Source organism: Zootoca vivipara, chromosome 1 (assembly GCF_965207765.1).
Source record: "Zootoca vivipara chromosome 1, rZooViv2.hap1.1, whole genome shotgun sequence".
NCBI lineage: Eukaryota > Metazoa > Chordata > Lepidosauria > Squamata > Lacertidae > Zootoca > Zootoca vivipara.
The window spans coordinates 33445341-33472580 of NC_142582.1; the positions used below are offsets into that span (position 1 = coordinate 33445341).

General features: G+C 39.1%; 1 protein-coding gene across 5 annotated transcripts in view; it reads right to left on the reverse strand.

Annotated features, from left to right (window-relative positions):
- Positions 1–27240, reverse strand: part of MBD5 (methyl-CpG binding domain protein 5) — a 97662-nt gene that overhangs the window by 43067 nt on the left and 27355 nt on the right. For 4 of the 5 annotated variants that reach the window (XM_060279662.2, XM_060279641.2, XM_060279649.2 and 1 more), the window contains exon 2: positions 20150–20248. The exons of the other annotated variant lie outside the window; for it this stretch is intronic. The gene's annotated coding sequence lies outside the window, so the exon portion shown is untranslated. The remainder of the gene's footprint in view (positions 1–20149; positions 20249–27240) is intronic. 5 annotated transcript variants of the gene reach the window in all.

Consider the following 27240-nt stretch of genomic DNA (forward strand, 5'->3'; position numbering starts at 1 on the left):
TTCCAGTCTTATATTCAGGATGATGTAGCCAAAACTGAAACTCACCCATAAGAGAGGTACAAGCAGATTCACAGTAACCTTGAAGTTCAAAGCTTTGAGGTATGCACAAGTACTAAAAAACTACCAAAAAACACCAAAGAGGAGGACCCCCCTCCCCCCAAAATCAGGCTCATAATAATTCAATAGCACTGAATATTGAGAGACTGAAGGAGTGGGTGGAAGGAAAAAACTGATAACTGAGTGGAAGGAGTGGTTGGAATAGTCACACAAAGTGTAGAAAGGAACATTGCCTAGATAGGCCACTTCCTGGTTCAAATTGAGAAGTGATTTTTAGCTATACCTAAGTCACAGTACTGAGAGCAGCTCATATAAACCAATAGAGTAATCCAAGATGCTAATGTAGGTAAAGGACCCCTGGACGGTTAAGTCCAGCCAAAGACAACTATGGGGTACGGCGCTCATCTCGCTTCAGGCCAAGGGAGCTGGTGTTTACCACAGACAGCTTTCCGGGTCACATGGCCAGCATGACTAAACTGCATCTGGCACAATGGGACACTGTGACAGAAACCAGAGCGTGTGGAAATGCCATTTACCTTCCCACCACAACGGTACCTATTTATCTACTTGCACGGCTGTGCTTCCAAACTGCTAGGTTGGCAGAAGCTGGGACAGAGCAACAGGAGTTCATCCCGTCACACGGATTTGGTAGATGGGACTGAGCACCAGGGGTCCGCTCATGCTCACCACGCACTGAATAAGTACTGTGTTTTCCCTAAAATCATCTTATATTTCTTTTCCTCGGGGGGTGTCTTATTTTTATTAAGCAATCTACGGTACATTTGGACCTCTCCGAGCCCCCTCCATCTTTTTGCGAGGCAAGGCCGGGCCAGGCGAAGGCGAGGCTGCTGCTTGCCCCTGGAAGCCACGGAGGAGACCGGGCGGGGACAGCCGGAGCCCAGCCAGCCAGGCAGCAGCAGCGGGAGGACGAGGACGGCACTGCTGCTGGGTCCCATTGGCTCAGGGCGCTCGGTGCTCTCCTTCTGCGCAGCGCTGCTGCACGCTTTGTTGGCGCTGCTGCAGCAGCAACCAGTTCCAGGCACCTGCCTCCTCCTGCCACGGCCGGCGTTGCTGCTGCTGGGTCCTGCTGGCTCGGGGCGCTCCTATCACTATGTCTTATTTTGGGGGTATGGCTTATATTGCGCAAATGCTTAAAAATCCTGCTACGGCTTATTTTATGACGGCTTATTTTAGGGGAAACATGGTAGTAGCAAGGAGAACAGTTACTGCTCTTTATAAATCATTAGTGTAAAACACTTCAAAGTCAAAACCCTAACAAATATTCCAAAGCAATTGTAATTCATTGTCCCCATATGCAGGTTGGGAAGGGTTGTGACTGAAAAGAGTGAGTTATGACAACTCTGCATTGTAGCACACACTAAATATTTCAGGTCAGGTTCTTGGTGTTTTACAACAAACCTGCTGGGTTGTCCAGAGTTATTATATCCCTTTTGCTGAATTTCAGGTTGCACCAAAGCTGAGAGAGTAGTATACAACAAGCCTACAGTGTAGTTCTCTGTTACACACTATTGTAGGTTGGTGGGCTATGTTTTCAGCTGTCTTACAATGTAGTCACGGCAGTGTTATATTTCAGACAAGAGGTGTGGCTGTTCCCAGACAGATCAAGCACTCACTTTTATCTGGAAGCTTCATGCACCACTGACATGCATGCAGAATGGTCACATTTTTAAATGTTCAAAGCCAACAACTACTTGAAGTAAGGCCCAAAACAGAACAGGAAGTCCTATATTTGATGCCAGCATTTATTCTTCAACTCTCTCAGCCCACGGTTCAGATAACACAAACATAACACAAACAAACGGCAACATTTTGTTGCACAGCTCTGCTTGTCTATATACTATATACTGTACTAGTACTGATTTGAGTCTTCTGGCACTTTAGCCAAAACCATACCAATCATACACAAGAGAGAGAGAGAGAGAGAGAGAGAGAGAGAGAGAGAGAGAGAGAGAGAGAGAGAGAGAGAGAGCTTGGGATAATCCTGAGGGCACACTAGTACAAAAGATCTGCAGAAAAGAAGTTAAAGAAACAACCCCATAATTTCTGTAGGACTATAAAAGCAAAGCAGGCTCTGGCCTCTGCCATTGGCTAGGGAACCAAGCTTCCTTGAGATGTTGGATCCTCTCCCATAGAAGTCGGTGTTCCCAGGGATGGAAAAGAGATAAAATATTTAAATAGCTGGAATAGGGCACAACTGTCTCTCCGCCCCCCAAAAGAAAGCCCCTACCTCACGCATGCAAAATTCAGCGGACATGGCATACTGTCTGGTAGTGAACAACAGGTATGGCCTCACAGGGGCCATGTAGTCATGCATGTGCTGAAAGCACACAAATGGGGAGTTACCTGAATTTACCAAAAGCACTGAGCTACGTATTTTATAAGTACCTTAATATGAGGCAAGAACTTGAGATCAAATTTTCAAAAAATTTTTTTGATTTCAATTGTGACAGCTTTTCATTAAACCAGACACATGGACTCTCCCCTCCTCAACCCCATACCCTAGAAACAAACATGACTCCTCTTTACTTACATGTTTCTTAAACATCACCAGGCAACTGGATATACAGTCGCTGAATCTGATCAGCTACACTTAACACCAGCATCTTTTTTACATTCCTCATATATGCACTATAAAGAACATTTTTTTAAAAAAAAAATGTAGCCATGCAAGAAGAGTGAAAGGAATTAAATAGTATAAAATTACTTTAAATTGTCTTGCCTTGCAACTGGAGCACTAATAGTGCAGAGAAATAATAAGTCATTCAGATCAAGCCTCTGTGCAAGAAAATGTCAAAAATATAGTGGGATAGCAAATTAAGCCTGCAAATTATGCTTTTGTGCTGAAGCTATTTTTAGACAGAATGTTTTCCTGAAGTGCTGTTCTTAAAGTTGTTTACTGAAACATTCAGCAAAATAATCAACTATTTCATGAAAAGTCTGCAATGAAAGAGCACTTCTTGCATAATTGGCAATATATTAACACTAAATTAACTGTTTAGAACTTGGTTGATCCTCTACTATTGTGAGTTCATGGCATCTAACAACCTACCGTATCATTAAAATGTTTACCAGAGGATTTCAGTGGGACTTTCTTCGCACAGGCCACATTCGCACAGCCATGCCCTTCAATTGTCTCCCCTATAACACCACAGCATACCTCATGCCCTGTGCTTTCTACTACAATGTATTCTGCCTGAGACTGAACTCCCACCCAGCCCCAATGATTATGGATTAGTCTGAAACAGTTAAGTGAAGCCCAAATCTTTTACAGATGCAATACGTAAGCAACGTGAATCCATTTGATTTTATGTTTAATTACTGAGGTGGGAAAGATACGAGTTGAAAGCAAATGATCCAAAGCAAGAATAGTGACTGTCATTCGAGTAAATCAGAATCATGTGCAGCTATATACTACAAAAAAAGAAGCACCTTGATAATTATGAATCTAGACAATTGCTGGAGAAAGGACGGGGAAAGGACGGGGAACCATTCTTAGCCAGAGGGTTGCATTCTGTCAATATTCTAGGGTGCCACATGTCAGTGGTGGGTGTGGGCAAAAGCAGGTGAGGCAATGAATGCATAGAAACCATATGGTCTTATCTATGGCACAACAAATATGTAGCAATAAGGAAGGCTGATACCCTTCAAGACAGATTTTTTCACATCCTAGGTGATCAGGTGTGAAATAAACTACCAGATTATACAACTTAATTATACGAGATCCATGAGAGTGCACTGTAACCATGGTCAAGCTCACTTGGATAATGGGGGGAAAAGTGATCAAAAGACGTGGAAAAATTTGGTAAAACTTGGTTTTCACTATGTTCATTGCTCAGTCTTAAAAAAAAAAGCCAATTGCTGTGTGCTGTTCCATGCTCCCCTGCCACTAACTGCTGAAAATGTTGGGGTCATTTTTACCTCAGCGGCATGGAATGGGGAACTGAAAGTACTAGAGCGCTAGGGTCTCAAGGGCCCTCAAAATGATTTATTATTTTCCATGTCCATAGATGCATATATTTTATTTCCATTCGTTGTCAGAGAAGATTATATTTTGCTTGTTTATTTGTATTTTTGATTTTATGTTAGCAAAGAGTAACAAAACAAAAAATACTCCAATGACCTGGTCTATGAACATAATTTATTTTTATGAAAAAGGAGTTCAAACTTGCTGTTGCATTCCCTCCCCCCACTTCTGTATAACACTGCCCTTAGGACATAAAGAACTCCATACAAGAGAATAATACATAACATTAACACGTTTGGATTACCACCAACTTGGTTCATTACTCAAACTTAGATAAGGAAAAACACCTTCCTATTTTCTGAGAAATTATTTCATCCTTAGTGCTTTTTAACTGCACAAAAGAACTTCTTGTGACAACAGCCATTAAATCACTTTTAAAAATATCACATTACATATCACACTGCAGTATTTTTATCGAGTGATTAAATGCTGGGTTCATCAGGCACTTGGGGAGCATTTTTTCCAACAAACTGTTCTCTAGCTACTGTCCTTTTCAATACTAAAAATGACATAGCTGACAAGGAATAGATGCTTTCATTATCCATGATAATGGTATTATCGGTGGCTCACCAAATTGAGTTTAAAATTGTTTTATGCAAGGATTATGAGGAAATGCAAAGGTATCTTATATTCACTGATTTCTTTGTTACTGAGCAGCTCAGCGTTGCCGCGTTTTGAAGTATACCCTTTAACCACAGTATTACCAATGTGGTGTCTGCAGGCGCAATTGCACCAAAAATGACCTCTGGTGGCCATGAGACCTCTGGCTTTGCCTCTACCCTTACCCACTTTGGAAGTGGGGAGGGAAGCAAATGTAGCAAAAAAAGGGAAGGGTATCACTATTTCCTACTTTCTTATGAAGTTTTCCAGGCTGACTCTTAGCAGGAAGAGCCTAGCAGGAAGGGGGCTAAGCACCCTGAAAATATGTTCAAAAAGATAAGACAGGGGGGGAAAGCACACATACACTAAGTAGAATAGAAGCATTGCCACCCAACCCAACCCCATTCACCAATCCCTCCTCCACCTCTTTCCCCTTTTCCTTGAGCACTGTCTCAATAAATGAAACTGATCTGCAGAAAATGTAACTTGAAAATAGAGACATTGGACATACTTTTGTAAACCAAGAAATCTTTAATAAAAATGTATTTTTAAAAAAAGAAAGAAAAAAGCAAGCACAAATTCAAGAAAAAAGCAAGCACAAATTCTTCGTGCTTTGCAAAAAAAGTGCTGCGTGCGTGCTTTCCTCTCTGTGGTGGTCTCTGTCCCTCTCTGGGGTGGGACTATATTTCCTGAGATAGTGTGAGAGAGACTGACTGACCGACCAACCAACCAGGTCTGCTATGACAGCCATTTTGTGATGGCACCCTCTGATTCCAAATGTGCCCTTGGGTTGAAAGAGGTTGGCAACCCCCCTGCTTAGGTTCTTCACAAGAAGCTTCTCCCTAGATGTGACTGTGCAAAGCAAGGGCTTATGCAAGCAATGCAAAAGAAGCAAGTGGTTGTGTACACTTACTTTAAAACTGGAGTTGTTGCTTACCCTCACATCCTATATAGAGGATGCATGCAAATACTTCATTCCATATCTGATTTCCTTCTACACAAAAGCACCACAAGCTATCTTTAGGAATCTTTGGGAAAAGCAAACTTAAGGAACAGTAAAGACAGAGGTATAACTTAGTTGAATTTTATGAATTAAAGCAATGGTTTAAGAAGAACTAACAACCAACAGCAACAATTCTTCCAACACCCCAGGGCACCATGCGTTCACTTCCCCCAATGTTAGTTATCCTCATGGCAACTCTGTGAGGTAGGTTAGGCTGAGGGATGTTGACTGGCTCAAAGCTATCCTGGGAGATTATAGCAAAGTGTATAGTTTGAGTCTGCCCAGTACTTAACCATCATATAACACTGGCTCTCAAATGAGCAAGCCTTAAAATTAATGGATAGCACATATTTCATGGGATGCCAAGATTGGAGACCTACCCTCCTTACCATTCTGAACCATTTGTGAGTTAGTGAGACAGTAGCTGATATAGGTGCCCTTTTCCTTCATTGATGGGGGTGGCTCATTGGCGTAATGACTGCATCATTCTTTGGTTCAGTCTTTGTCTGCTTTTTAATGTAGCAACCATTTGTTATGCCACACATCTTGCAGCAGCCATTTTGTAACTAGCACTTCTCTTAAATTCTACATATGCCCACAGGCCCAAGGAGTTTGGTGACGTCTGAGGTAGTACATCATAGGCCACACGAAAACTGTGCAAGCTACGCATGGTGCCACACACTAACCCCCAGAAAAGAAATAGGGAACATTAGAGAAGATATATATATTGTTCTGTTGTTGTTGTTTTAATTCCTTGACCCTGCATTAGCAGCAATGACTCTGCTTTATTTTCACTCACTAAATTTGGAAGAAGATTCATCTCAATAAAGAAGCCTAAAGAGAAGATTAATCTCAACAGAGAAGCCTAATCTCACTAACATGCCTATGCAAAACCTGATCCTTTCAAACAAAGTCTGCTGTAGTTGTTTTTATCCAAAGATCTAACTCTACACTAAGGTTGCAATCCTAACTTACCTGGGAGTAAGCTCCACTGAGTGTTTCAGTAAGCCCCATGCTGTTTCAGTATAAACATGCACATAGGATTGCAGTAAGAAAATTCACAGCCAAATATTATGGCAAATCAAATTATGTTAGTTACAGAATTCTGTAAGATGTATACACATTCCCTTAATTGTGTGGCTTTGAACAATATTTAGCTTCTAACAAAGAATATGCAACTCATCTGTTGTTTCGTGTTAAGCAATGAACTTTGATCATAGTGGTAGATTAAATACATTACACATTTTACTAATAATTATGGAAACCAGCATGTGCAGGCTGTGTATTTTGCAAATGAATTTGGCATGCTTTATTTTGAACTCAGTAATTTGGCATTTGCATATGTTTAACTGGCCTTGAGATGTCAGTCAAATAGCAAGAATTAGGGTTTAGACCAGGAGCAAGCAAAGTTGTACTGTCCAGATTTTATTCAGCTCCATCCAACATGACCAATAGTCAAGGATGATGGTAGCTGGAGTCAAACACCCTTCTGGTTTAGACACAGTGAGGGAAAGTAGCTGGGGGCAATGAAGGAGGGATAGATACAGGCACAGCCTCAAAGCCCTTGAGGCTGCCTCTTTGTTCCTAAAACACATCCCTGCAAAAATGGAAGTTAGGATTCACAGAATTACACACAAAAGTTTGGGCTTCACCAAACTCGAAGACAAAGAAAGCCAAGGGTTTAAAATAATAAATCCAAAGGATGTTTCCAAACTACATAAGAACTATACCCACACAACACAGGTATGCCAATGAAGAATCACACAAGAGTGTCCAACTTGAGGCCTATTGCTCTAATCCAACAATGAATGCAGAAGCAGCCTTCACATATATAGCCAACATAAATCTATGGCTCAAATCCTATTCACATTTGCCTGAGAGTAAGTCCCAATGAACTCAATGGGGCTTACCTCTGAGTATAGGCTTTCACTGCACATCACATTTCCATCAACTTTCTCGCACATGCCCTCAGGTCTTGCTGAATTAACTAGATGCATCTTTTGTATGTACTGTATACAGGTGCCTATCTTCCTTCAGAGGGACCCAGGTGGCGCTGTGGTTAAACCACTGAGCCTAGGGCTTGCTGATCAGAAGGTCGGCAGTTCGAATCCCTGTGACGGGGTGAGCTCCCGTTGCTTGGTCCCAGCTCCTGCCAACCTAGCAGTTCGAAAGCACGTCAAAATTCAAGTAGATAAATAGGAACCGCTACAGCGGGAAGGTAAACGGTGTTTCCATGTGCTGCTCTGGTTTGCCAGAAGCTGCTTTGTCATGCTGGCCACATGACCTGGAAGCTATACGCCGGCTCCCTCGGCCAATAATGCGAGATGAGCGCGTAACCCCAGAGTCGGTCACGACTGGACCTAATGGTCAGGGGTCCCTTGACCTTTACCTTATCTTCCTTCAGAACCACTAATATTTGTCTGTATAAAATATATGTAAGATTATGAAAGTTTTGGTCAAGCGCATTCAATCAAATGAAAACAAAATAGTATTTTTCAGTGAAATTCAGAATTTTTTAACTCTGAAAACTGTCAGTCAAGAGTTCGGAAATGGCTGTCAAACACAAAGTAGGAAGTTCAACGTTTTTGTCTATATAAACTCAGAATTCTGTTTGATAATAGTACACCATCAGAAAATGCTGTGTAAATATACTCCTGATAGATCACTTGAGTGTTCAGTACATAACTATGCTATAGGTCAGGCATCCCCAAACTTCGTCCCCTCCAGATGTTTTGGACTACAATTCCCATCTTCCCCGACCACTGGTCCTTTTAGCTAGGGATCATGGGAGTTGTAGGCCAAAACATCTGGAGGGCCACAGTTTGGGGATGCCTGATATAGGTGAACACCCTATGTATAAGTCCATCTATACACCCACCATGTGTCTGAATAATTAACAAGAAAGCAACTGGTCATAGCACAGCATAGTCATGAAATTCTATGCTATATAACAAACTGCTATTGAAATAGAAAAAAATGATTTTCTTTATATATAGTTTGAATAAAAGCAATGATTACTCATATTCTTGGACATGCTGTTTTAGTTATGCTGCATTTATTAGTGCTGCAGAACTAATTTACTAGTAACAAAATAATTTCTATGGATTGAAAGGAAAACATCAGCAATGCAGCAGATTCCCACCTAGGTTTTCAAAAACTAGGTCATATAGGCAAAAATGAAAATAGGAGGTAGAAATAGGTCCTAATAAATCTATTCTGCAGCACAATATTTACTTAATCTTGATGTGCATATAGAGCAGGGATTTTACAGCGTGGAGTAATATAAATTCAAATTGTACCTTGCTATAATCTAACATTTAATACATAGAAATGGAAGTGTATGATGGATTTAATTTTCGAAAGTGAACCTTTCACCAAAAACATTACTCTGGGCTTCATAGTCATTGCACAACATGCTAGCTAAATGTTGGATCCTAAGAACTGCGGACAGCGCTCTGCATTTGCAGTAGGGCTTGCCAACCTCCTCCTTCCTGCAGTGGCCCCCACAAAAAACCTTGCTGAGACTCAGGGAACCCCTTCAAAATGTGATGTGATGTGGTGCAAGTACATGCAGTGTGCATGGGAGACTTGGTGGCAATGAAAGAGCCATCCACGAGTTCAAATGCTTTCCAACATGCAAGAAACAATTTGGACTGAAGCTATCTAGTTTAGAGACATGCTGTTTGATTTTTGCATAATCTAATACACAGTCCACCCGTGAGAGAGGTGTTATCAGATATACAGGCACAATAGCCCTCACACATTCTCCTCCTTTTAGAAATTGAATGTGTGTACTTCTTCACACGCAAGTGATGGTGGCTACAAATTTACTATACACATGGGCCAAGACATAGTGGAGTTAGTGACATTACTTACGTTACACAAAAGCAATGAACACATCTTAGCATCATAAATTGAAGAGATAATCTGTACTTGCTTGAATAGCTTTAATACGTGAGATCAGGAATGGAAAAACCTTTCAAAACTAGAGTTCCTATACTCTAGTTGCAAAGGGATAGAAAGTTACACCTGTCCAATTCCCTTTACTAACATAGGAGTCTTAAAGTTGAAAGACCACCCATGAACAAAAACTGTAGCCATTGCTGTCACTGGTCCTACCCTTCACCTAAACAGAGTCTCATTAATTTGTCTTAAAAGATGTGGCAAAATGAAAGGCAAATGCTGGAAGTATTTTCACAGCACTTCTACAATCCACTGTACAAATACAATTCAAATGAGAACCAATTGGACAGGTCAACGATTCAAATTGGCTGTACAATGAATTTGAAGCTAGATGCTTGATGAAGATCTCTGGATGGGTAGAATATATATTTCTATAGCCCTCAGCACAGGAAAGCAACATTATCTGCATTACCATGAAGGTACCGCCTGTTTTCTCAGAACAAAACCTCAAGTACTGATATGTAGATTATTGATACAGAGAGAAAATAAACATGACCCCTGAGTGGGTAGCTGAATCCCAGTACCATCTGGCTATTGATTCTCTGAGTACTATAAGACAAGTCTTGTTATTATCAGGCTTCTGGAACCACATTATTCCTATTGACATCATACATGATACCTGAGAGTATGGATAAAAACATTTATAGTTGCTACAAGAACAAAAAATGGATAAACTATTCTCAGTTGCAAATCGGTTCAATAATTCTTGATGAAGATATGTGCCCAGTCCCACTTAAATGCCATGACAAATGAAAATTACTCCTATAGCTAATGCTTCTGTGAGCTTAAGAAAACACAATATCAGAAAGCAGTATTTTTAAAATGCATTAAACTGAAATTAAGTTATTCAAAGAGTGAAGTGTACAAAGGAATTACTAGCACACTGCTTTAAAATTTAGCAGAGGCAGTCTACAGGCAACATTATTGCCTTTTGCTTTGATATAATAAAAAAGCAGGGTGGAAGGAAATGTTGTTTTTAAAATGTGCATGTATAAACAATCAGCGGACTTCAATTTAGTCAATAAAGTGAATGCCATTAAAACATCTTATAAGGAAGTGACAGGCTTTAATAATGCATTTTATGACGGAAAGCAGACATTTGTTTTCTAAATGAATCCTTCAATTGACAAGGAAGGTATATTTTATTTTTCTAAAAATGGCATACTTGCAATTCTTACTCAGTTTAAAAACAGAATTAAAATAATCTAATGACAAGCAAGTCAATACAACAGCACAAAATAGTAGAAAATTATTCATATATGCCACCTATGCTGAAAAAAGAGAAAGCACTTGTAAACTCCCTATGACTTCGCACTCACCCCTACGAACTGTTGGTTGCCATGGCAAGCATTTGTCTGTATATTGCATATTAACACTATAACACCATCCCCATTTCTCTCAAAGAATTAGTAACTGATGTTTGGACTCTCTACTTAAGAAAATTAAAGGTTTTTAAATTATGAGTCTCACAGAAGTATATTGCAACTGAAAAGGATTTCTTGTATGATTTAGGACATAAAGCAAACATGAAAGCTACCATTTATTTTTAGCTCCTTTTTTGCATGCATCTCTCTAGCCATATATTTCTACACCCAAAGTGAAGTAGTGCTAGTGAATTCAATATACAGTGTGTGTGTGTGTGTGTGTGTGTGTGTGTGTGTGTGTGTGTAGCAACAGCAATGTTACCTGCTGTTGTGAATCACAAACTGTTATTCTGATAGATAGTAGTTTTATTTCTTAGGTGATTTTTTTCTTAATGGTGACTAAGGGAGGTTCCATTTTTTTTTGTTGGCATACATCTGCCTTGAGAGACAATGGAGAGCACCTCCAGGAGTGAAGTCAAACCGCTTTGTTAGTAGCAACAAAGTGACCTCCCTGGGTGCAAGCCTGGGCAGTGTGTATGGAGGTCCTGGGCTGTCCAGAATGCAAGACCTACACATAATGAATGTGTAGTAAAACAAGCATCATTTAGTTAAAAGGCAAAAACATATCCAGAAAAAACACCAAGCAAGTGTTTAGGTTTCCCTACAATGACAAACTATGGAATCCTCTAAAGCAGGCATGGCCAAACTTGGCCCTACAGCTGTTTTGAGACTACAACTCCCATCATCCCTAACAGGACCAGTGGTCAGGGATGATGGGAATTGTAGTCCCAAGACAGCTGGAGGGCCAAGTTTGGCCATGCCTGCTCTAAAGCTTATGCCATCATTAAATTTAGTCTTCAAGGTGGCACAAAACACATTGTTTTTACTAAAATAGACTAACACGGCTGTCCTTATGGAAGTCTACACAAAATATGGATAGCTAATTTAGCAGAAATAATGGTTTGCATTTACTCCAGTTTTAATCCCACAGGGCTGATCTCTGTGTTTCATTTAATGCTGTTTGTATTGAATTTATTTTATATTTTGATAGTATGCCACTTTGAGTCTTGGGAAGGTGATATAATAAATAGAATGTAAAGGAAAGACCCAGCTTTTGCAGACCAATCTGAGTCATAATCATTGAATGTTAAATATATTCTCCCTTTTGTCAAATGGAATATTACAAGATTGCTTTGTAAATCAGATTCAAACTAAGAATTCTTTCAAGACTACACAAGGGCGGTGACCCACTTCTTAAAATATTACAGTATTTTAAAGCTTCTGGATTCAAGATAGAACTTTTAAACAAGGTCACACATACTATGTGTAAAAAATATCACTTGCATCTTAGGATGGTGCTAGTTTCTAAATACTAGCACAGGCATACTGGAAACAATATACAGTATATGCATAAGCCAAAAAAAAGCAGTAGGACAAGAAGCTATGCCAGCTTAACCATTGCAAATTAGAGAATGAAAGCATGTAAGGCAACTGGCCTTCAGAAAGAAATTGAAATGCTCTAAGAAACAATGATGCCAGAAACATACTATCTGAGGAAGTACACTAAAACACTGAGGACTCAGCTCCCAAGTGAAAGCTCCCAGAGTACACAATTGTTAACATTATTTGAACGATATCCAATGCTATTCATGCTCAGAGGATACCTATTCAAATAATTAAATCTAAGTCCGATTATTTCAAAGGGTCTATTACAAATATGACTTCACTGGGTCATCACATGTTGTAGTCACAGGCGTGATCTGTGCCTGCAGAAATGTATTCTCTTATAGAGAAGATGCTTCCTTCCTTCCCCTTCAAGTGCATTGCAGTGTGCTGTGACTGTGAATGCAAGGCTTAAGTACTCCTTGTATCCTTCCTTATTCAACCTACCTGCTACCTTGACACAAGTTAGGGTAACATGCATCCCACTCCCAAATCTACCTGCACACTCACCGCTGCACCCACACTGGGATGAATCACATTCTTAATATTCTGTGAAGACATGATGTTTAAGTGTAGTGGAAGAAAACCCTCTAAAGTCTTTATTTCATAAAGTAGTAAGATGAGGGACAAGAGTGAGTTTGTATTTGCTGGGATCTAAAGTATCCAGTCAATGAAAAGTGGAAAAGCAATTGCCAACATTAAATAAAGCCACTTCTCTAACCACCATAGTGGTTCTGATTCTGCATACCTTATTTTCATTCCTCTCATCTATCTTAAACCACTGAGCCTAGGGCTTGCCGATCAGAAGGTTGGCAGTTCGAATCCCCACGACGGGGTGAGCTCCCGTTGCTCGGTCCCAGCTCCTGCCAACCAAGCAATTTGAAAGCACGTCAAAGTGCAAGTAGATAAATAGGTATCGCTACAGTGGGAAGGTAAATGGCATTTCCGTGTGCTGCTCTGGTTCGCCAGAAGCGGCTTTGTCATGCTGGCGATATGACCTGGAAGCTGTACGCCGGCTCCCTCGGCCAATAATGCGAGATGAGCGCCGCAACCCCAGAGTCGGTCATGACTGGACCTAATGGTCAGGGGTCCCTTTACTAGTGTGGTATAGTGGTTAAGAGCGGTAGACTCGTAATCTGGGGAACCAGGTTCGCTTTCCCACTCCTCCACATGCAGCTGCTGGGTGACCTTGGGCTGGTCACACTTCTTTGAAGTCTCTCAGTCCCACTCACGTCACAGAGTGTTTGTTGTGGGGGAGGAAGGGAAAGAAGAATGTTAGCCGCTTTGAGACTCCTTCGGGTAGTGATAAAGCGGGATATCAAATCCAAACTCTTCTTCTTCTTCTCTACCTTTAAGGAAAGCTTAGAGTTGACTACTTCCTACAAAACGTGCCACTGCAATGCATGAACTCCACCCCATTCCCAAAATTTAAAAGATGGAGCTTGAAGTAGCCAAAAAAATTGCACTGAAATCACAGCACAGCATACATTTTAATCAGGAGGTAGATACAACAGGATGAGAAGTTATGCAAATTTCTCCTTAATCCCATCAAGAACATTTTGGTAATACAATTTACCTAGCTATAAAGAAGAAAAGGGCATGGAATTGATCCAGTCTACAGTCACAATTCACTGTGTTTCAACATATCCCCTATGGTCCCGAAACAGAGGTACTAGCTGCTGAAACTATGCTGCCATGCCAGACCTCAGGATTTTCCATACTCTTTCCTCTCTCTTCTCAACCTGTCTATTATTGGTTGAAATGCATGAAGATATATTATGTTTCTAAAACTGACGAGTTTTGACATCAAAATCAATACACTGAATACTTGAGTTTTTAGAACAAATTATTATGAGTGCATTATAAGTGCAAACGGGCAGAACATTATCAAAATTAGCACTTTCAAATTAGCTTGGCTACTCTGGGTCAGTATTTGTTAAGTTTTCATAATAAAAGTCTCAGCTGATACAATAAGTGCCCTCCAGGAAGATAGTACCAATATCCAATTCATAGATTTTGTAAGAGCATAGCTCTTCTAACACTCCTACTTAGCAGGTTGAAGGAGCAATCCAATAAACTTGTAAGTCTTGTCCAAAATTAAAAATATATATCTCTCTCCATAAACTTAGCTGTTGATATTCTGTGTTTAGCTACAGGAATGTTTACACGGCTTGGGCAAGTATAATATTATCTAATTTAATTTATTCAGCCAATGTAGCTGCCAAACTATGTGACTGTATACAGTAGCAAATAACAATACTAAGGATGTTGATCTGAGGTTGTGAAAATTTAGGTTACACAAACCGCTCTGATCAACTGCTTAAAAGAAGCAGCATAAACTGTTGAGTCATACAGTGAAACATTATATACCATGACTTTTGGTCATGGGATGGATGTGTTTAGTCACATTTGCTATAAAGTTTATTGCACGTTCCTTTTACAAAGTATATTTTAAATACAATGACAATCTGACTGCTTTCTAAGTAATCTGGACTTGTATTACCAAACTCCTGTTCAAATGCTAACAACCAATGAGCTTTAGATCAAATTTGTGGCTAGATCAGAAATGAGCACTTACATTTTAGAATACTTGATTAGAATCTACAAATAACTGAAGAGAGCAGACCTTTCATCATAAACAGCACAAAATCAGATTTCTCTGTAATTCAGTCTACCCCTCGTATAGATGTTTTTATTACTGGATCCTCTCTCTCTACCGCCTGAAATTTTCCACCAAAATCTCCTGGGAAGCCTGCTCCACAGTTTGAAAATCACTGAAATATTTGTCTGCTTGCACAATCTTGTTAGAGAGAATTTCATTCCCATATGATGAAATCAAGATATGCAAGTGCCTTTCTACTTGATAGTAAAATGCTCAAGGAAGCCAACAGAATAGAGTAAAAAATAAATAAATCTGAAAATGAAAACACAAAACACTGTTGCAAATTTCAGAAAAGCACAAAAAGTATGGAAGGATCAAGTATGTGTGTTTTTAAGAGTCACACTTAGACCATAAATGTATTCAAAAGGTGGCAGAAGGTTAACAAAGAGGAAGCAGATTGGAGCTCTTGGGGCAGAGAATTCTACATCTTGGGTGCGACAACCAGGGAGACCATTTCCCTTATTTCCATCATGTGTACTTCTAAAAGTGGTAGGATTCACAGAAGGGGGGCTCCCCTCCTGTCTGCAGTTGATACACAGATTTTCCCTTTGGTTATCCCTTTTCCAGGCCATTATGCAAAAATACAAGGTAAGTGCCCCCCCCCGCAAGCCACTATACATGTCACTTTGTGGTATTTCCGAACCAAAATCAATCACATTTCCCTTCGCAAGAAGAGCATTCCAAGACTTAGTTCATGTCATAATACAGCAGCTTGGATAGTATTATATAAACCAGGCATAGGCAAACACCGGCCCTCCAGATGTTTGGGACTACAATTCCCATCATCCCTAGCTAACAGGACCAGTGGTCAGGAATGATGGGAATTGTAGTCCCAAATATCTGGAGGGCCAGAGTTTGCCTGTGCCTGATATAAATAGTCCTATGATTTTGTGATTTAGGGTTCTCAAACAACTGCTCACACATCTCAATAGAGTAGCTAACATTTGTTGCCACTATGCTTGCCAGGCCTTTGATTAGCTAACTATACCTCTAGAGCAGGCATCCCCAAACTGCGGCCCTCCAGATGTTTTGGCCTACAACTCCCATGATCCCTAGCTAACAGGACCAATGGCCGGGGAAGATGGGAATTGTAGTCCAAAACATCTGGAGGGCCGAAGTTTGGGGATGCCTGCTCTAGAGCTTCATGTTCTGCTCAACCTCTTATAACATCTAAATCGTGTTTAAAGTATCATGATAGGAAAGTAAACCTACAGCACTTTTATTCTTCTAAAACACTTCATCAGCAAATATTCAAAGTGCCTGTATGACTGGGTATCACTGACAAAAGCAAGTTATTTCTTCTCAGACGAAATTTCAGCGCTTTTAGATGGTACTTCTGAAGGGCACACTTTGTGCCGAAACATTGGCCTTGATGCTCATTGAGATGAGTATCTGGACAAGCACTGGCATTGCAGGGTGTTGGTCATCAAATTCTAAACTTGTGCCAATCTTCACCTGGTGACCTTGTGAAAAGATCAATCAGAGAACCTGTGGAATTCTACAGGGAAGATTCCAACCAAAGAAAAAGTCACTTCTGTGACCTTTCTGATGGAAATTGCTCCAGAGCAGTCTCTTAAATCTGTGCTGTCCTGATTGGCTTTTGCCAGCCAGATGGGCATAAATCTAGCTCTAAAGTGTTTCCCTTTTATTCCTGTGCTCTGACCAATGGACGTTTCTCCTTTGGGCCTAACTAAAACAGATGGAAGTAAGTAGAACAAGAATGAGTCTTGAATAACTGACTCAGATTCTGCCTATGAAATGACAACCTGAACAACACTTTTTTAAAAAAGAATCATTTGTATTCCTGTACTGTGGAATTCATTTACGTACAATTTGGTGATGGCCACCAGCTTAATTGGATTTAAGAATGTATTAGATAAATTCATCAATGATTACTGGCCATGATGGTGATATATAGGTGGCACATTTTTGAATACTAGTTGCTGGGAAACAACATGCCCCTCATGTCCTGCTTTGAGGCTTCCCACAGACATCTTATTAGACATTTTGGGAAACAGAAGGCTGGACTAGATAGACATTGGAGTCTCATTCAGCAAGTCTTATGCCTTTAAATTGAATATACTTCTATTCTCCTTTTAAGGCCTTGAATTCTTCAGTTGTAAACTTTATTATTTGAATATCTCATCCCCTATATTCCAGTGTACTTTGCTTAACATATCAATAGATATGGGAAAATTTCTCCCTTTGGACAAGAGAGTTCTGTTCAAGGTATTTCATTCTTCAACAAATGTTTATTACAGTTAGCTACTGGCTAGTCAGCACTTTTGAAAAAATTCAACTGGTCACTTATAAAACTACAAAAGCTGCATTAATATTTTTTATTTTCTTTTTAAATCATAAAGGACTCAATCTTTATGAAGTCTGAAACTGAAAATTAAGCAATATTCTTGGTGCAATGAAATTAGACTGTGAATGATATTTATTTCCAAGTGAATGAGAATAGCCCATTAGGACTTAACTTTGCTGCCAAACTACTTATTGATTTCTTTTGCTTACTGAAGTAATACTGGGCAAAACAAAGACCCTTGACATCAGTAACTTTTTAAAAACACATATTATTCAAACACTATCCACCAAAAATGAAAGTTCAAACTCAGAATAATAGATCAAATATACTTCAACACAAGACTTACATGGTTTCAAAGGTTATTAACAAGAGAGATTTGTTCCCCAAAATGATAAAGTGTTCCCTAAAGAGGTCGTCAATAACTTGATGCACATCAAGGTTTTGTACATTTGTTCTGCTAAAATGCTGTTTAAGTTGTGGGCCTGCTTAAAATATACACTTCAGAGAGGATGGCAGTGCCAAGGAAGTTTGTACAATTATTTCAGTTTAGGGAAAAAAAGAACAACTCAACATGAAGATGAAGAAAGCAATAGGATAGTAGCAGCTGGACAAAGGAATAGTGAAATGAAATGAATGAAATCACATTTTTGTGCATTCGATAAATGACATCTATGTTCAAAGATATTTTGTTCAACAAGAATTCGAGTTATAGAGGTGTGTGAGAGCATGTAATTGTGTAGGAAATTGGTGTATCCCAAAAAATGGTTTCAGCACAAGTAAAAAAATATGTACAGACATTTTGTGGAGTTCTATGTTATCTTGAATGACTGAAAAAAATGTATGTACCTTTGGACTCCAGGCATAAAAATCATTTATTTTACAAACAAACTGGCTCCCCACTTATTCCTTACATCTTTACTTAATAGCAACCTGCCAAATTACTACTTCTCTCGCCCAGTTTGATCTTAAATAATTTCTTCATTTCATGCAGCATCATGGGATTGAGAACCAAAACTCCTCCTTTCTTCCACTGAAAAATTATCTCTGAAAAAATTGCCAGAATATTCTGTTAAGCTGAACCATTACCATCTTTATTCTCTTCCATTTCTAAATATTATATTGATTGAGACAAAATTGGGGTAGAGATGGGGAGTTGATGAAAAACTTTGTCTCTCCTCACAATTGTTTTCTTCACTCCTCTCGCCCCTTTCAATAATGGGCTAAAAACGCCAGGATGCAGCTCCATTCTCATATGTATTTGCCATTTTTGTCATTTAAAAATGTATTTATTTACTTATAAAATTTATATTCTGACTATCATCATAAGTGACGCCAGGGTGAGTTATAATGCTTAAAACAAAATAGAATAAAGAATTAAGCAAAATATACAATTAATAATACCCCCAAACTGACTGGTCCCCATACTGTACAGAGTAGGCCTATTTCCTAAAATATTCAAAAGGCCCGGAGGAAGAAGGTGGCTTACAGCTGGTGTTGAAATGTCAGTTGCATTAGGGGAGAAGGTATTCCACAGGCAGGGCACCATTGCTGAGATGGCTCTCTGGTGAACCACAGACCCGCTAAATGAATTACGCAATAGAATGACAAGAATGGCATCCCCAGCCAACCTCAAGCACAGACAAGACAATACAGGGAGAGCTGTTCCTTCAGATAACTAGGCCCTAAGTCATTCAGGGCTTTATATATCAAAACTAAAAACCTGAATTGGTCTCAGAACCACATGGGTAGGCAGCACAAATCTTTTAAGTACCAATGCTATACTCTTTGAGTCATCAAACCCATCAAAACTCAGGCAGCTCTGCACTAGTGTCAATCTCCAAACGGTCTTTAGGAGCAGCCCCATGCAGAGTGCATCCCTAGTTAAAGTTTTGAGAAGAAAACATGCTTTATACAATACTGCTTCCTACAACTCAAATCCAAAACGTTGGATTTCTGGTCTAGCTTGCTCTCAAATATGTTTGTTCAATAGATGATTGTACAGAAAGAATACACTGAGCTACAAATACTGATTTAAATCATGAGTTACATATTTCCCCAAGATGCTGGCACATATAGCCTGCCGACACACAATTTAAGAGAGAGTTTAATCCCATCTTCATTCCACTCATAACCTGCAAGTGGAACAGAAGTAGCTTCCTTCAAGCCCTGAACTTGGCATCATAATGTTATCCATTAATACCAGCAATTAAATCTTCTTAATGAAGTCAAGGACAGTAGATAGGAAATCATGGAAAGAGTGGAAGGGAAGTGAAAGTTAAGATATATAAGATTTAAATAATTTGGAGGAATATAGATCTGTTGTTATTATTATTATCATTTGTTCATGTCTTATATCTATACTATTTCTTTCTTATTACTTTACGTATGATTGTAACATAGTATGTGTTGACGATGAGATATAATAGAAAAGCAACTAATTTTTGAAAAATGAAATGTATTTGTACACACTGTCTCTACCAACAGAATGGCTTTCCACACACTGTGCAAACCAGAACATCTATACAATAAGGCAATCAAGACAACATTTATGTGAACATTAAGGAAGTACCACTGTAAAGTAAGGTAGGTAGACAGATAACTGACACTTACTTCAGGAGGTGTATGCTCTTTTCGCTCCACTTACAATATTAGCAAGAGATCAAAGTACTCTGAATACTTCAATTTAATGTTAACTTTTCCTTACCTTTACTGTATAAAATCCCAGATTTCAAAAGCCTTTTCTATAAAGAGGATCATCTTCAGCAATTATTAAATATATCCAAAATACGTTATTCATGATAACCTGAAAGAAAAACATTTCCAAATGAAGCTGGTTACAGCATATTACATCCTAGACGAACATTTATGAGCATTATTTCTTTTCAATTAATGCTAAGTTATTGTCCTACTATCTCTGTTTAAAGCAGGAACTGTTTGAAACCTTTTCAAACACCTTTGCCCATCTAAGGAAGACTTTTAATCCACTTTCCATTACTTTCAATGGGAAAGTTCGCTTCAGGTTAAGTACGCTTTAGTTTAAGTACAGACTTCTAGAACCAATTGTGTACTTAAACCGAGGACCCACTGTAATTTGCATTTAGTTCTTTCCCATGCATACTGCTTTCCATTGTTTCTTGCTGATTTTTCAGTCTGATTGGTTCGGCTTAAATGCATTTAAGTCGGGAGTGAGGAACCTGCAACCCTTGGCCCAATTTCATGTGGACAGTACAGAAGGGGAAATTGAGAGGTGAGGGAAGAAAGTGAGGGAAGAGATAGACCTACCCCAAAAGATTGCCAACCTCTATTTTAAGTTATATGGGTCATTCTCTATGGACATATTTTGTTCCCAAATGGGTCATACATCAATTTGTAGAGTATATCCATTTTCTCTTTCAAGTCATTTGTAAAGATATTGGCCAGCACAAGCCATGACTCTTTCAGAATGCCGCCGATAGGTATCGCAGGTGAAGAGTATAACAGAAGTCAAAGTACTTTTTATATTGCAACACAGAATCTCTTCCTATTACTAAGATGTGTTACAATATCTTACAAAAAAGGTTATTTTTACCTTAAATAACAGGAGTAATTATTATGTTATGCAAAAGAGTGAATAGTACTGCGACTAGAAAAATTTGTTACAGTAGTATAACACTTCACACTCTTTAAGATGAAACTGCTTCATGAAGGGGAAAGCTACAAATGCCTCAAGGAACAACCGTCTAGAGATTATTGCATTTAACACATTTGTGTCGTCTCACAAAACTGCCAGCTTCTTGGAAGAGATAGAATTCTGAATTAATGAGCTATAGACTAACAAGCCTACTCTTAACATTTTAACTTTTAAAGGTGACTGAATTATACCCATACTTTCTTTAAGTATAGGTGAATGGTGATTTCAAAGGAAAAACTAAAAATATTTATCATGTTAATTTGCAATATTTGTTTACATGTATGTAGGGAACAGGTCGTGTGAACATTATCTTGCAAAAGGTATTTCTTAAGTGCATGCTGCCATTTTGGAAGAGGAGTGTTTCACTGAACTGCCAGCAATTGGACAAACCATAATTGATATATTGTTAACAGCCATTATCTACATTATATCAGGATGACTTCCCAGAATACGGTAGACTTTATGTTTACAACTGTTGAGAAGTTCAATTTATTGAGCTGAGGTAATGATTCCCTTTAAGTGTTGACATACTACATTCAGATTTATTCTTTTAAGAGCAATATACATTTTGTAAGAATTACACTTCTACAACAGAATAATTTTTCTTACTATCTAGCTCCAATCCAATGAACTATGGAGAGATCTCTCATGAGAGTTAACTGCTTAATGAAGAGCTAGTCAACCAATTTTCATCTGTTCAAATACCTACTTCAGTATCTCATATGAAGAGAGGAATATTCCCTTGAGCAAAACATTTCAAATAATTAAAAAGCATATAGAATGCAAGTGGTGAAGTTACCTCCACTTCTACCTGATAATGGAAATACTGGATGAAAACACACATTCATCCATTTGAACAGAAAGAAAGAAAGAAAGAAAGAAAGAAAGAAAGAAAGAAAGAAAGAAAGAAAGAAAGAAAGAGAATATGAGATACAAGTCTATTCAATTACTTAAAATAATTTAAAATCTTATGGGGAGATGTAGACTAACTGTTTATGGCAAATATTTTGAGACATATTTTTATATTATAATAATAATTATTACTGATAAACACTAATCAGCACAATAATACCATAGAAGTATACAATAATGAAAACAAAAGTAAAAACAGATAAAACAGTCGTGAAAAAAACCATCAAATGCTGCCTGTGAGTTAATTAATTCTTCTGGAAATTTTATTTTTGGCACCCTACAAAATGAATACAGTGGCCTGGTACATGGTAAACCAAACTATGTCTTACTGGGACCATGCAAATGTGCAGACTTCTAGAGAGGAGGAGCTCATAACCATTTTGCTTCATGGTTAGCAAGAAGCTATCATAAGCCCAGGTTCAAATGACACGCTAAAAGCTAAACTTTGGTTTACGTCAGCATGGAAATAAAAAAGAATGGGGAGGAGCAAATTCTGACTTTCTATGGTGTTCCAGACAAATGTAAGAACCTGCCTAATTTCAATGGCCAGTGTGTTCCACTGGGCAGATGCATGGAAGGACCTAGTCTGAGCCTCTCTGGAATAAACCTCCAACACATGCAGCACCACAAGGAGGACACCACAGATGACTGCTATCAATGGGCAGATATGCAGGGAGTAAGGATCCCTGATCAATCCATGTCCAAGTGATTTAAGGCTTTATGTACCAATAAGAATCCTGCCAACCTAGCAGTTCGAAAGCACACAGTGCAAGTAGATAAATAGGTACCGCTCCAGCGGGAAGGTAAACGGTGTTGCCATGCGCTGCTCTGGTTCGCCAGAAGCGGCTTTGTAATGCTGGCCATATAACCTGGAAGCTGTACACCGGCTCCCTCGGCCAATAACACGAGATGAGCGCCGCAACCCCAGAGTCGTCCACGGCTGGACCTAACGGTCAAGGGTCCCTTTACCTTTACCAATAAGAAAACCTTAAATCTGGCCCAGTAGCCTACTAGCAACCAGTATTATTATCTATGCACTAGTGTTTTGTGCAGATGGATGGCAATTGTGGACATTCTGCACTAGCTGCCACTTCCAAACCAAATATAAAGGGCGGCCCCACATAAGAGTACATTGGGATATTCCAATTGTGAGGTTACCACTGTCAAGGAATGGCCAAAAGTGGCTGAAAATGCTCCTAGTCACCAAGGATCAAGGAGTCCTCCCAGACTATGCATCTGTTCCTTTAGAATCACAGTGCAGCTCCATCCAAAATAGGCAACTGGCCTGTATCCTGGACAGTCACAAGGCCTCTGTCTTACCTGGATTCAGTTTCACTTTATTCATCTTTATCCATCCTACCAGTATCCAGACAAATTAATATTTTAATGATTTGAATAATAACTTGTTTTTACCTCATCTAACAGCAAACTCAGCTGACAAATAAAGACAGAATTGTAACAAAAACAAGTCACTGAAAAGGAGCAGGGAGCTTTCATTATATGTAGGGGAACACTAAGGTTTGCAGCAGTCCAAAAAAATAAAAATAAAATAAAGTCTCTGACAGAAGTCCACAATATTTAGGGGGGAAATTAAGGGCGCAAAAACCCCTCATTGTTGATGAGCATTTTCAGGGGATAAAAAAATGGGACATTGGGGTTGGGGGAAGAGAAGAGAGAGAATGCAGTATCGTGAAGATGAAGCATTCTACACTGCAATTGCAACCCTTATAGTGAAATCAATATGTTATAAACTAACTGAGAAGGGTTACTTTCTTCCTCAAAGAATTATGATGTGGGCTGATTTTTTTCCCTAAGCTCTCCCACATACAGAACTTGATACCTGGCGCAAAATCTCAATTTACTGCAGTTATCAATCCTTTTGCCAATTATTCTCAAGGGTTCAGTGCTGGAACTGTCATACCTTGCTCTCCTTTGATGGATTTCTGTATTTTAGAATTTCTGTTTTTTTGGAAGCCGCCCAGAGTGGCTGGGGGAACCCGGCCAGATGGGCGGGGTATAAATAATAAATTATTATTATTATTATTCATGGCCTTGAGTTACCTTCCCACCAACACTGGCTGCTTGCAACAACATTTCAAGGAAGAAGAAGAAAAGAGTCCTGAATATAAACTTGCCTATTTTTATTCTACAATTATGCGACTAAATCTAATGGGCAATATCCAACCAAAACATACTCATAGGAGACATGCTGAAGTTAGTGATATTCACTGATTTTCCATAGGTCCTCTCTGCATATGACTAACCCTAGGTATCACCCAGTGAATCTTAGATTCCAAGCAATATCATGGGTATAAGAAGAGGAGATAGTTACAATGACATTTTCACAACATGTGTAAATCATTCAAGAATGAGGCCATAACACAGCAGCAGATACACTTATCCAACCAACAGACCCACTAACTTGCATATCAAAGCATGAATATACACAGCTTCTTGCAAAGCTGCTGAACGCCATATTGTGGTAACACAATGAGAAAATTGCATGTTCTTGTCTTTGAAGAGCAACTGTAAATGCAGCCTTTGGCAAGTTGGTAGACCACATGACAAGAACTATGTTGTACTAGCCTACAATTAGTGGATTTGGAGGCCCATTGCCTCGGGACTACATGTCATGATAACTTGAGGGCCCCAACGAGGAAGGATTAAATAAAAGGTTTCAGTAAGTTTAAGGCATACCCAGTCTCCATGCCTGAAACCAGCCAGAGATCCCCTTCACCTGTCACTTACATCCTCCAGACAGGATCCTGTTGGTGATAAAATATTGGTCCTCTGGGCATGGATAATGACTAGTTTGGGGACATGCTATAAGTAAAACATTAAATCAATTTAATCCTCAGCCGCACAGAGTGTATCACTGATTTGCCTTGTGGGCCTCTTGAGAGAAAAGGGAAATTCTTCCCACAAGGCAAATTAGTCAGCTCTTATGCCTGCATTTATATACCCTTTTTCTTTTGTGAACCATATTGGATACACAAGATGGACAACTGACAGGCCATGAGGCCCATGAATTACAACTGCATGTTCTGTTGTGTGTTTCCACAAGGGATTGAAAACTCACTCTCCTTTCAGTACCACAACTTGAAAAACAAAATGCTACTATATCTGTCCACATATATAATTTTTCAAAATATTAAGATTCACTTACAAGCTAAATAGAAGTTGTTCGGCAGTGATATGAATAGAACATACCAGGATTGTTTAAGTGTAAAAGAAATCCCACTCAGTGCCTAGTTCTATTGTTGCTATCAGTTGCCAATTGTGGTGGGAAGATTCAAGAGCAATCAAAGAAACATTTAAACATTTCATTTATGCTGATGAGGAAATAAGTGTTAGTTTGTCTCAAATTAGAGCTAATATAAATGAGATTACCCAGCAAAAGTAAGCTCACACTTCTCATTGTGTTTCTATACATACTTAAGGTGTATATGTATGAGGCTAGTTGATAATTACATTATGGGAATGATTCATTTTCTTATGTAGCTGCATTGTTTTATACTTTCTGGATGTCCCATGATCATATTATAAAGTAGTTGTGTTCTATGTTATAAATCAATCACTGCTAGGAGTTGTTTCTTATTGTTTTCCATGTATTTTTTATCAATTAAAAAATGTAACAACTCGTCCACCATCAAGGAGTATGAAAGCCTGAGAAATTCAAGATAAGACAGGAACAACACACAGTTAAGTAACTATGGAATTCAATACCACAAGATGTAGTAATGGCCATCAACTTGGATGGATTTAAAAGGGAATTGGAAAAATTAATGGAGGACACGGCTACCAATGGCTACTAGTCATTTACTACCTCCATTATAGGAGGCAGTATGCTTCTGAGTACCATTCGTTGGGGAACACAGGCAGGGAGAGTGCTATTGCACTCATGTCCTGCTTTGGGCTTCCCATTAGCATCTGGATGCCACTCTAAGAACAGGATGCTGGACTAGATAAATCTCTGGCCTGATCCAGCAGGAGTCTTCATTCAGAGTTTCCCCCATCTTTTCTTTCTCCCACTAGACAAGTTTCACATGCCTGCTAGTCACCCAGCCAGAGATTTCAATACTTCATGGCTCAGTCAGTGCAAAGCTGAGTTGTTTTACAGGCTGAACTTACAGTTGTTATGTAATACAATACATACCAAATGAAAGGGCAAATGATTCTAATCTAAAAATACTAATTTGGTGGCAACAGAAGGATTGCAAACTCACTGACCTTTGGAAGATGGCAGATGTATATCCACTGCATAAGCCATTGCTGCAGTTTATATATCTAAGCTGGTTCTGGACTTTCTACCTATCCATGAAGCAGATGGTAAAATAAAGCAGAGAAGCCTCTTGCTGGGTCTCATCCTGAGGATTCAGTTTTCGGGTGGAATATAGTTTAGGGCCAGGGCACTTGCTTTGTGTGTAGAACCTTCCAAGTTCAATGCCCAGCACTTTATAAAAGGTGATGGGAAAGACTGCTGAAAGACCAGCTGCCAGTCAGAGTGGGCAATGTAGTATATGTCAGCTTCTAATGCCATTTACTGCCATTTACTACACATAATACTACCAGGGTTTTTCTGTCACTACCTACAACCACAAATCTTGGTTCTAGAACTGCAACTGGATTAGCCTATAACAGCCAAAGAAGAAACTCCTGAAAGAAAGAGAAAAAAAGTAGGATGTAGTTTGTTTTGAGAGCGTATGGGATGAATAGCCCCATGGGCAACGAAATACAAAGATTTGTAGATTGATTGTGAAACATAAAATCAGCAAGCTCATATTTGCTTCTACAACACTTTGATGTCAAGATAGATGGGTGGAATATGAATAGCCAGACCCTCTGATCCTATTTGCAAAGCTTTAACACTTAAGTCAAAAGAGTTAAACCTATTCTGATTTTTTTCTAGTCTAAGAGAAGTCCACAAGATTTTAAAGAGGAACTTCTATGTACGGTAGGTTTTTAGGGAATAGCAAGAATAAGCATAAGTGCAAAAGCAAGGACAACAGTACAAAGACATTACTGTGACAGCACATAAATCTACCAATTCTTATCATTCTACATCATGAGCCAAATTGTTCACATATAATTTGTATATGCCATCATTTAGCTACAACTTATATGAATTATTGGATGTCAGGGTGTGCTTTGGTCGATATTTAATCGTTCTTTAGCAATGACATTGTACAATTTACGGCACCAGGCTAGATGTG